This window comes from Schistocerca piceifrons, chromosome 6 (assembly GCF_021461385.2).
Source record: "Schistocerca piceifrons isolate TAMUIC-IGC-003096 chromosome 6, iqSchPice1.1, whole genome shotgun sequence".
NCBI classification, from domain to species: domain Eukaryota; kingdom Metazoa; phylum Arthropoda; class Insecta; order Orthoptera; family Acrididae; genus Schistocerca; species Schistocerca piceifrons.
The window spans coordinates 218,670,404-218,680,761 of record NC_060143.1 but is presented as its reverse complement, the minus strand read 5'-3'; positions in this window follow the sequence as shown (position 1 = coordinate 218,680,761).

The following is a 10,358-nucleotide window of genomic DNA, read 5'->3' as shown; positions in this document are numbered from 1 at the left end:
TTAGAAAACCAGTTTATAACCCAGTGCAGACCACCACAGCCGCCATTAACTTTCGAAAGAAGTTCGTAATCGTAGCAAATACAGTGTCTTTATTCTCCGATTGTTTTCAGAAAGTATTATATGCTCGTGTATGCTTCACTAACATGAAATAACTGAAAGTAGCTGAAAACTGCCGATCCAAGTTTAACAGGTATGGGTGTGGAAATTAACAACACATCAAAGTGTCATACTACCAGTATGGAAATTGAGGATTTATTTCGAAAAATTATGACTTCTCACGCAGAAGCAGAGAAACAGCGTACTTAAATTAGAAGCTTTGTATCAGCAACGGGGCCAACGACGTAAATATGGCCGGAGATCGTCAAAATTTCCTAAGTGAAAATAAACAAAACCCTTTCCTTTCAAAACATTCCCGACGTAGCACACATCATTGCCTTGAAGATCCTTACAGTCGAAAATAACAGCTTCTTTGATCAGTCACCAACCGGTAAGAGTACCAAGCTTCATGCGTTATTTGAGAAAGAGAATTAGTGAGCGAGCACAGGCAGCCACTGACAGACAAGTAAGAAACAAATCTGAAATTCAGTAAATCATTAAATACATATAAATGCACTCAAAATATAAATTTTACACAAATGTGTTTAAAAGCACCTAATAAATAATTTACAAACGGAAGACTTTATTGGAGAGTAAGTTTGCTTAAAATGAAATGTGATTCCTTCGTCATATTTGGCTTACATGGTAAGTAAATAGTAGGTTTATAGGTTGTATTATTAAAGTTGATGCAGCATTACCGTATTAATAACCAAGTTGCAATTTAAAATGATTTGATAAAAAGCTACTTCTGAAAGAGATTTTTTGAGATTAAAAACAAATATATTTAGGCCATTCTACGATTTTCTTAAATGGAGAAACACGTGGTCTCCTTTTCTCACTAAGCCAAAATCATGCACAAGTCGTATTTTGTGCAAAGAAATGAAACTATGGGGTACCGCAAAGGAAAAGCCAAACTTTAAAAAGAAGAGCCTCCATAACCGTAATGTTTTAATTTTGGGATGTCTGCGGAAATTGCAAGTTTCATGTAAACTTTCTCACACTACAATTAGAAAAACTATTAAAAGTGTGTTCTAGACTTGTTCAAATCGACGAAGAGATAAGAAGATTATTCGTCAGTGTCCTGAAAAATATTTATTTACTACATGCAACTTAATATTTATTTTTAAGTTACATAATTACAAAAACGTTTAACTCGAACAAGTGACTATACAAAAAGAACGAAAGCAGCCGAGGCGGGAATGAGGAACTAATAAACTAGACTGGGGCTGGCCAAAGTGAACTGGGAACGACCGCCGTGAACTGTGGAAGACCGCTCCAGAGAATGAGACCGACCACGACCTAAGTGAACGGTGAACGACCGTGCCTTAAAAGACTTTCCTCGGTCTTTTTGTTCACTTTATTGAAACATTCCTTTGAAAGTGCTCACTCGTGAATGACGCACCTCTGCAGGGTGTTACAAAAAGGTACGGCCAAACTTACAGGAAACATTCCTCACACACAAATAAAGAAAAGATGTTATGTGGACATGTGTCTGGAAACGCTTAATTTCCATTTTAGAGCTCATTTTAGTTTGTTCTTCCACTTACGCTCAATGGAGCATGTTATCATGATTTCATACGGGATACTCTACCTGTGCTGCTAGAACACGTGCCTTTACAAGTACGACACAACATGTGGTTCATGCACGATGGAGCTCCTGGACATCTCAGTCGAAGTGTTCGTACGCTTCTCAACAACAGATTCGATGACCGATGGATTGGTAGAAGCGGACCAATTCCATGTTCTCCACGCTCTCCTGACCTCAACCCTCTCGACTTTCATTTATGGGGGCATTTGAAAGCTCTTGTCTACGCAACCCCGGTACGAAATGTACAGACTCTTCGTGCTCGTATTGTGGACGGCTGTGATAGAATACGCCATTCTCCAGGGCTGCATCAGCGCATCAGGGATTTCATGCGACGGAGGGTGGATGCATGTATCCTCGTTAACGGATGACATTTTGAACATTTCCTGTAACAAAGTGTTTGAAGTCACGCTGGTACGTTCTGTTGCTGTGTGTTTCCATTCCATGATTAATGTGATTTGAAGAGAAGTAATAAAATGAGCTCTAACATGGAAAGTAAGCGTTTCCGGACACATGTCCACATAACATATTTTCTTTCTTTGTGTGTGAGGAATGTTTCCTGAAAGTTTGGCCGTACCTTTTTGTAACACCCTGTATATCAGAAGTCGAAGCGCTTGTCTGTGGTCTGGCATTGTCTTGATGAAGGAGAGTGTGCCCCGTGTCTGGACGAACTCTTCTATTTCGAAACCCGATTAGAGTACACAGTTTCTGACGCATTGTCATACTTAAGTTACACACTGCCATGTTACACGCTACAATAAGGCGTTCTGTAGTGGCAAAGGGTTGCAAATATGTAGACAAGCAGAAGAAAGATGCAGAATGTTAATGATTTTTGCTTTCTTTAGAAAGCCTTAAGAGAGTTTTTACGGAAAAAAGTTCGGTGGTATTATTTTTCAGCACATCCTCGTAGAAGTTCAGTTTCCATCGCTCAGTTCTACAAAGAACAGGACAGTCAATCGACAGCTTTGCTACGAAATACCCTACGCCATATACTTCACAGAGACTGAGGAGTACAATGCCTGTCATAAATAAGAAAGAGGACCGACGTGGGTTACAGCACACTAGACGCAAAATCGTTCCTGCAACCATGACGTCAAGTCATCATGGCTGGAGATTTTGCTGGCATTATGTTTTATTTTCTTGCCCTTTCATGTAGCCCATATCTTTGTGAAGCGTAATTCATACACTTCAGTTGTTGACTTGTTATGATTTTCACTCACTTATACGCTACTAACATCAGTGTTCGGATATTTGTTTAAATTTATCACACATCTACATACAGGCCTTCAACGTTTTTCGTAATTGATTGGGGATAAAGCCTTAATCATGTTTTCCCAAACGACAGTGCTAATCCTCTGCCAATATTATCAGTGCTAGTCAACTTTCTGGGTTCTATTATTTTTCTACACGGTACAGAGTTAAACGATTGTTCAAATAACAGTACAAAAGACAGCAGCAATTATTCTTCTAACAGGGATCCAGAGGATGTATAAATTATTTGAAGGACTTCATTTTGTGCTTATGGCTCTAAAAGTTTTTATCCTGCTACTGTATATTAGCAGTCACTTCATTGTAAACCGTCTAGTGACATACAATACAACGTATCAGAAAGAACAATAGTGCGAACAACAAACTTGTCAATGTGTTAATATCCACCTACTTACAAATATTCGGTACCCTGTCACGGCATAGACGTGAGTTATCAGTAATGGTGTCATAGTTACATACGTTGCAATTAATATCACAGATTCAACTGCATGTGAGTAAGAACGATGTTAGTCCGCAGCTCGTGGTCGTGCGGTAGCGTTCTCGCTTCCCACGTCCGGGTTCCCGGGTTCGATTTCCGGCGGGGTCAGGGATTTTCTCTGCCTCGTGATGACTGGGTGTTGTGTGACGTCCTTAGGTTAGTTAGGTTTAAGTAGTTCTAAGTTCTAGGGGACTGATGACCATAGATGTTAAGTCCCATAGTGCTCAGAGCCATTTGAACCAAGAACGATGTTACAGCACAAGGACTAGTTATAAAGGAGGCAACAGCTGCAATCAGTGACAGAACTGATCTAATGATAAAACTTGTCCAATTCAAATGAAGGCTGATATACAGTGAGGATATACAAAGTGGAGCGAAGTTAACGGCTATCGACATTCGCCCCTCACAGATTAACTTATCAGTAGTATAGTATCGATGTTCAAAGTATGTACGACGCTGTGATATCACACTATGATTTACTCTTCGTATACTTCACAATATTATTCTTCGTACTATTCGGGGAAATACTATTTCTTATAAATTAGTGGCGTTCATTTTCATATCAAAAATGAAAATGGAACTCGTTCTGACATACCTAACATTTCACAAAGAATGAAAGAACAATGTATGTCTGTTTGTACATAACCGATTTTTATCCAGAAACTGAAAATCTGTTCTAATACCACAAAATTATGCTCCTTACCGCATTACCGCAAAAGAAGTTATAGTAAGAACTTTCTAAGTGCCATATCAGGAAACTGTCTGGTTCTAAGTACCGACTAGAATGTTTACAAAAACTGGTTTTCTATAAAGCACTGTAAATAACGATATTTACTTACAAAAATAACACTATTACCGATTTCGAATATATAGATTAATTTTGATTCTGATTTTCACGTTTATATTGTATTTGTTATTGCTTTTTAGTTGTTGCCTGTTTTTCCCCAACAACTGATGGAAGCAACAACATATTTAATACAAACGTGAAAAACAGTACGAAAATCAATCCGTCGGTTCGATATCGGTAACAGCGCTCCTTGCGTAAATAAGTACCATAATTAACAGTGCTTGGTTGTTGTTTTCTTCCTTTGCACTAGTATATTGTATTTTTTACACAGCCAGGGTCTCAAAAATGTCAGGTTTCGTGAATACAGCGGAAAGAAAGTTTTTGTTCCAGAGTCCATTAATAGTGAGGATCTACGTCCTTTTGTGTGGTAGTACAAATAGAAAAATACAGCATTAAGCATTCAGTTGGTAGATCTGTAGTCAACAAAAGCCACTTATTATATCTTTTAACTTTTGGATATCCTGAGGAAAGCAGATCTTGGCGCATGGGCCATGTCCCTTTTACTAGGGCATGTTTGAAAGGCTTTCTCCGTGGTATGGCACCTGCAATAAGATTAGGGATATGCAGCAGAGTACCGGAAACAGAGCTGTACTGAAAATTCGTTTTGTGAAAAAAATTGTAGTGTGAAAGTTTTCAATGTGCAGTTTTCTTATTTTCATTGTATTTATAAAATGTAAAAATTTCTTAAAGCTATTACCAAAGTTTACTTCTTAGAATATATCTTCGTGGAGCATTTTATTCTTTTAAATTTCATGCTACCAGATGATTTAATCGGCAACGAAAAGGTGCAAAAATGAAGTTCGGTTGTGCGTTGTAACACATATCGGAAGCACAGACGTTAAAAATTTCACGAAGAAAGGTTCTCCTTCAGCTAGATGTAACACACATTCTTTCTGTGAAGCTGAGGAGAACGATCAGCGAGAAGGAAAGGAAACCACTCCGAGTGCGTGAACAAGGCTGCTGGCACCATCTGTACCGATCGCCCCGGCTGGAATTCCAACCTTTTACGCTATTATGCAAAGTGGTGGCTGATTGAGGAATCTAAATCCCGTTAACATCGAAGTCGTTGTGTTGGCGGGGAACGGGGTTGGAGAGACGGAGGTTGGGGTGAGCGAAGGGAGATACCGCCTCTGCAGCAGAATAAAGGGGAGTGGGAGAGCAGTTAAGCATTGTCTTAATCACAAAGCCTCACTGTAATTGGCAGTGGGCTGGAATACTGACTAAGCAATAAATGCTCAGTAGGATTCCACAGTTGGGAATGCCCTTGACTCTCGATTAAGATTCGCTACGGATTTCAGCTTGTCGTAAATTCCATTCGATTTTCATCGGATTCGGAGATTTGGAACATGAAACACAGAGATACTCTTGAGCAGAGTGGCTGTATACACACATTATGATTCTAAACCTTTATAAATTAACTGTAGGAAGAAAAGTTAGTTTGTAACAAAACATTCGATGACTCCTGCGACATTCGCTGCAGTGCATAGTTGCTAATACAACTGAACTACCCTACTAAACATCTTTAACTTGTCGAACCTTCAACTTGGATAGATATTTATAACTTCTTTGATGCGCTCAGATGGATGATTTTAAGGTTGAAAGCTCGCGAAATGCAGTCTTGATTTACAACAAATGATGGAGGTAAGTCTAACATACAAAATATAATTATGTTTCATAAATTCTTGTAATAGTTAGGACTTTTCAACCTGTGAATAATGGTGGTTTAAACATAGCATACACGTATGTTTCTGATTGCTGATAGCTGGCGTCGAATTAATCTTTCACTTACGACAATTCGGCTCTACAGATACTGACATACAAAACATGTTTACAAGGAAAATGCCGCGCGGGTTTAGCCGAGCGGTCTAAGGCGCTGCAGTCATGGACGGTGCGGCTGTTCCCGGCGGAGGTTCGAGTTCTCCCTCGGGCATGGGTGTGTGTGTTTGTCCTTAGGATAATTTAGGTTAAGTAGTGTGTAAGCTTAGGGACTGATGACCTTAGCAGTTACGTCCCTTAAGATTTCACACACATTTGATCATTTGAACAAGGAAAATAATCGGTACCAATGTAAAGTCCATTACCTTGACGATACACTTCCCGGTGGAGATGAAGAAACTTCATTTCTCACGACCATTTGAGGAAGTGGGAAAACTTTGCATCTTTAGTGCATACCTTGAGAAAATCCCCAGAAACTACTGTAATTTTCTGTTTAGTGTATTAGGAACTTACTGCTTGAAAACCAACGATGATAGAAGGTCACTCTCGTAAGTGTTTTTTTGTTTTTTTCTCCAGACTCTATTATGTGTCGGTCACCTTCTTTCTTTGACCTCGAAAGAACCGGTACTATTTAATCACCATAACAATTTTCTTGCATTATTATGCGAGTGGGCGATACCATCAATTTTGAATTTGTAAACCAGGTAATAACTTCGTGTTTTCTTTATTTAAGTGTGAAAAAGCGAAAAGCGCGACAATCGAAAGCGTTATTACGGGAGATAATCCAGCGGCAGTTCTGGAGGCACTGACTCGCGTTATTTCACTTTTCAATCTTTCATTCTCTGGAAAAAAGTTGCAGGTGTGTGAATGTAGAACTTTCAAACCGTACTCAACCGAATGTGGTATGGACAAATGTGTTTTAAATCGGGTACATTTGAGATATGTAATTCCGCCATTCGTGTAATTTCCAAGGGAAAACTCCAAAAAAGTTTGGTTGGAACAGGAGAGATATTTAATTTTTAATTTTCGTGTACAGTGTGGTAACAAAAGTCATGGGATAGCACCTAATATAGAGTCGTACTTTCTTTTGCTCGGCGTAATGCAGCAACTGGACGTGACATGGACTCAACAAGTCTTTGTAAGTACCGTGCAGAAATATTGAGCCAGGTCGCCTCTATAGCCGTCCATCATCGCGAAATTGTACAGTGTTTTGTACAGGAACTGACCTCTCGATCATGTCCCACACATGTTCAGTGGGTGTCATGTCGAGCGATCGGGATGGCCAAATTATTCGCTCGAATTGTCCAAATATTCTTCAAGTAACCAGAAAAAATTGCTGCCTGGTGGCACAACCCATTGTCATCCATAAAAATTCCATCGTTGGATGGCTACAAATCGTCCCCGAGTAGCCGGTTCACTTGGACCAGAGAACCTAGACCATTCAATGTAACACAGCCCACACCATTTACGGAGCCACCATCTGCATGCACAATGCCTTGTTGACATCTTGGGTCAATGGCTTCGTGGGGTTTGCGCCACAACAGAGACCTGCCATCAACTCTTACAAACTGAAATTGGGACTCATATGACCAGGCCACAGTTTTACAGTCGTTTAGGATCCAACCGCTATGGTCACGAGCCCAGGAAAGGCGCTGCAGGCGACATCGCACTCTTAGCAAAGGCACTCGCGTTGATCGTCTGCTGCCGTATCCCATTAACGCCAAATTCCGCTCATTCTGCTAAAGGATATATCCTTCGTACATCCCACAGTGATTTCCGCAGTGTTGCTTGTCTGTTAGCAATGAAAACTCTACGCAAACGCCGCTGCTCTAGGTCGTTAAGTGAAGATCGTTAGTCATTGCGTTTTCTGTGGTGAGAGACAATGCCTATTATGTGTACACTCTTGACACTGCGGATCTCGGAATATCAAATTCCCTAACAACCAGCAAAAAGGAATGTCCCATGCGTCTAGCTCCAACTACCGTTTCGCGTTCAAAGTCTGTTAATTCTCATAGTGCAGCCATAATAGAGCTGGCAACGTTTTTACATGGATCACCTGAGCACAAATGACAACTCCGCAGATGTAATGCCCTTTTGTACCTTGAGCACGCGGTGTTACCGCGATCTGTATCTGTGGCATGTCGCTATCGAATGACTTCTGTCACGACATTATATAAATCCGAAACCTGCCCTGCAGAACCCATATAAGCTTTTGAGACTGTTCTTGGCCACCCTACAAATTCGCATTTATAAAAAGTGATAAATTAAGATACTGAAGTCAGATATGTAAATAACAAGAAAAAGTTAGTTGGAATTTCAGTAAATTGATGATGCTGTGAAACGTCCCCTTATAAAAATTATAAATGACTGTGCTAGTAAACTTGTAAGTAGGCTGTTTAGGTTTTTATGTTGGTAACGCTTCGTAGCGCTCTGTATGAAAATCACTGACTGTGCTGTGTGCAGCCAGTGATTTTCATACAGAGCGCTATGTGGCGTTACCATCATAAAAATCTAAGCAGCTTACTTACAGCAGTTTCATTAAATTAAGTGAAATAATCAGCGTAACTAGTCGTTACTGTATCATGCGCCTGCTTGTATCTAGCCCGTACTCCCTGATTTCGAGTTTCCGCTCACAAGGGGACCATCAGACATGTTTAATCACGGGTTTTTATTACTCTAAAGTAAGTTTTAGAGTGACCTGTCCTGAGTACCTGATTTGCGGCTTTTCATGCAACGGCCGCTAGTTTCCCGAGAAAAACTCCGTTAAAGTTTCAATCGTTCTCTTCTATACATGTAACGTTCGTCGTACTTCTACCGACAGAGCGCAGCGCAGCGGGTAGGATTCACGGTTACCACTCTGACTGTAGGGGGTTCAGATCCTGACGGTGTACCTTTTTTTTCAATTTCATCGTACAGACCATCATTAAACATTATATGGCATGAAAGACTGTCATTTTCACCGTAGGAGTTTTATTATTAAATCTGTCAGTACAGAAAACTTTTTTGAAATGTGTATCACGTTTGTTATACAACAGATTACAGCATAGCTTTAGTTGCTATCGCTTGCCGTGCTTGCTCTGCAAGAACTGAATTGCGGATGGTACTTGTCGAGAAGAATATAAACGATCAGTTTGCTGATAAACCAGAAAACTAAACTTCGTCCGGACAGGCCTTGGAAGGCCCAACGGTACCGACTAACCGCCGTGTCCTCCTCATCCGATAGGCGTCACTAAATGTGAATATGGAGGGACGGGTAGTCACCACACAGCTGTCCCGGCCCTTGTTAGGTTTCGTGGCAGGAGCCGCTACTTTTCAATCAAGTAGCTCCTCAGCTGAAGTCACACAGGCCGCGAGCACCACGCTTGCCAAGAGCGCTCGGCAGACTGGGACAGTCACCCATCCAAGTGCAAAGCCACGTCCGATAGCGGATAACTTCCGTGAACTGAAGGAAGCACTCGCTTCCACAGCGGCAAGGCCGTTGCGGTTTTGGTATAACGCTTCTTTAAAATCCGTGTGCCTGCAGAACGGTGACATTCATTAAATGTGAGTGGTACGCAATGAATGTGGGCTTCCGTTGCTTCTACGACAAATATAGTCCGGAATTGTATTTTAGTACAGCAAGTGATGCGAGCGATAGCGAGTAAGACGATTCGGTAGCATACTTGGCAACAAACGGAACACACATTTCTAGAAAGTTTGCCGTAATGACTGATTCATCAACGAAATTACTACTGCGAAAATGACTATTTCTGACTAATTTTGTTTGGAATATACTATTTGATGATATTCTGCACGAAGAAATTTTAAAAAAATAAATTCACGGGGAGAATTTGAACCCGTACCTTCAGCATGGTAGCCGCAACCTTAGACATTGCGCTACTCTCGTCTAGTCGAAAGAGTACTAAAGTTATAGCTATGGGACGCGTGCATAAATCTTCAACATCGATTTTCTTGGACTCTAGTGGCCTTCGTAACAAAGACCATTGGCGAGGTACTTAGGACAGGCCCTCCTACAACACACCTAAGACTCATCAAAATCCTGGATTAGGTCTGGTGGTTCCCTTGTCATATTTACGTTTATTGGAAAAACTCAGTTTAAAACTTACATCTATTGAAGCATCGATTAAATATTTTAGGCTTGTCCACGAATCTACTGAACTTTATAAACCATTCAGCCACTCGCTGGTAATTTGAGTAACAAATAAATACTACTATTATCAGGTACGACTAGACAGTTCATAATGTTTATCACAGTGTCAACAACTTCTTACAAATACGAAGGAACTGCAGACTCTACTTGACGTCGTCTTTAAGGGGAGATACAAGACACTTGGTATTGAGCGTCTATACAGGCAAATTTTGGTGAC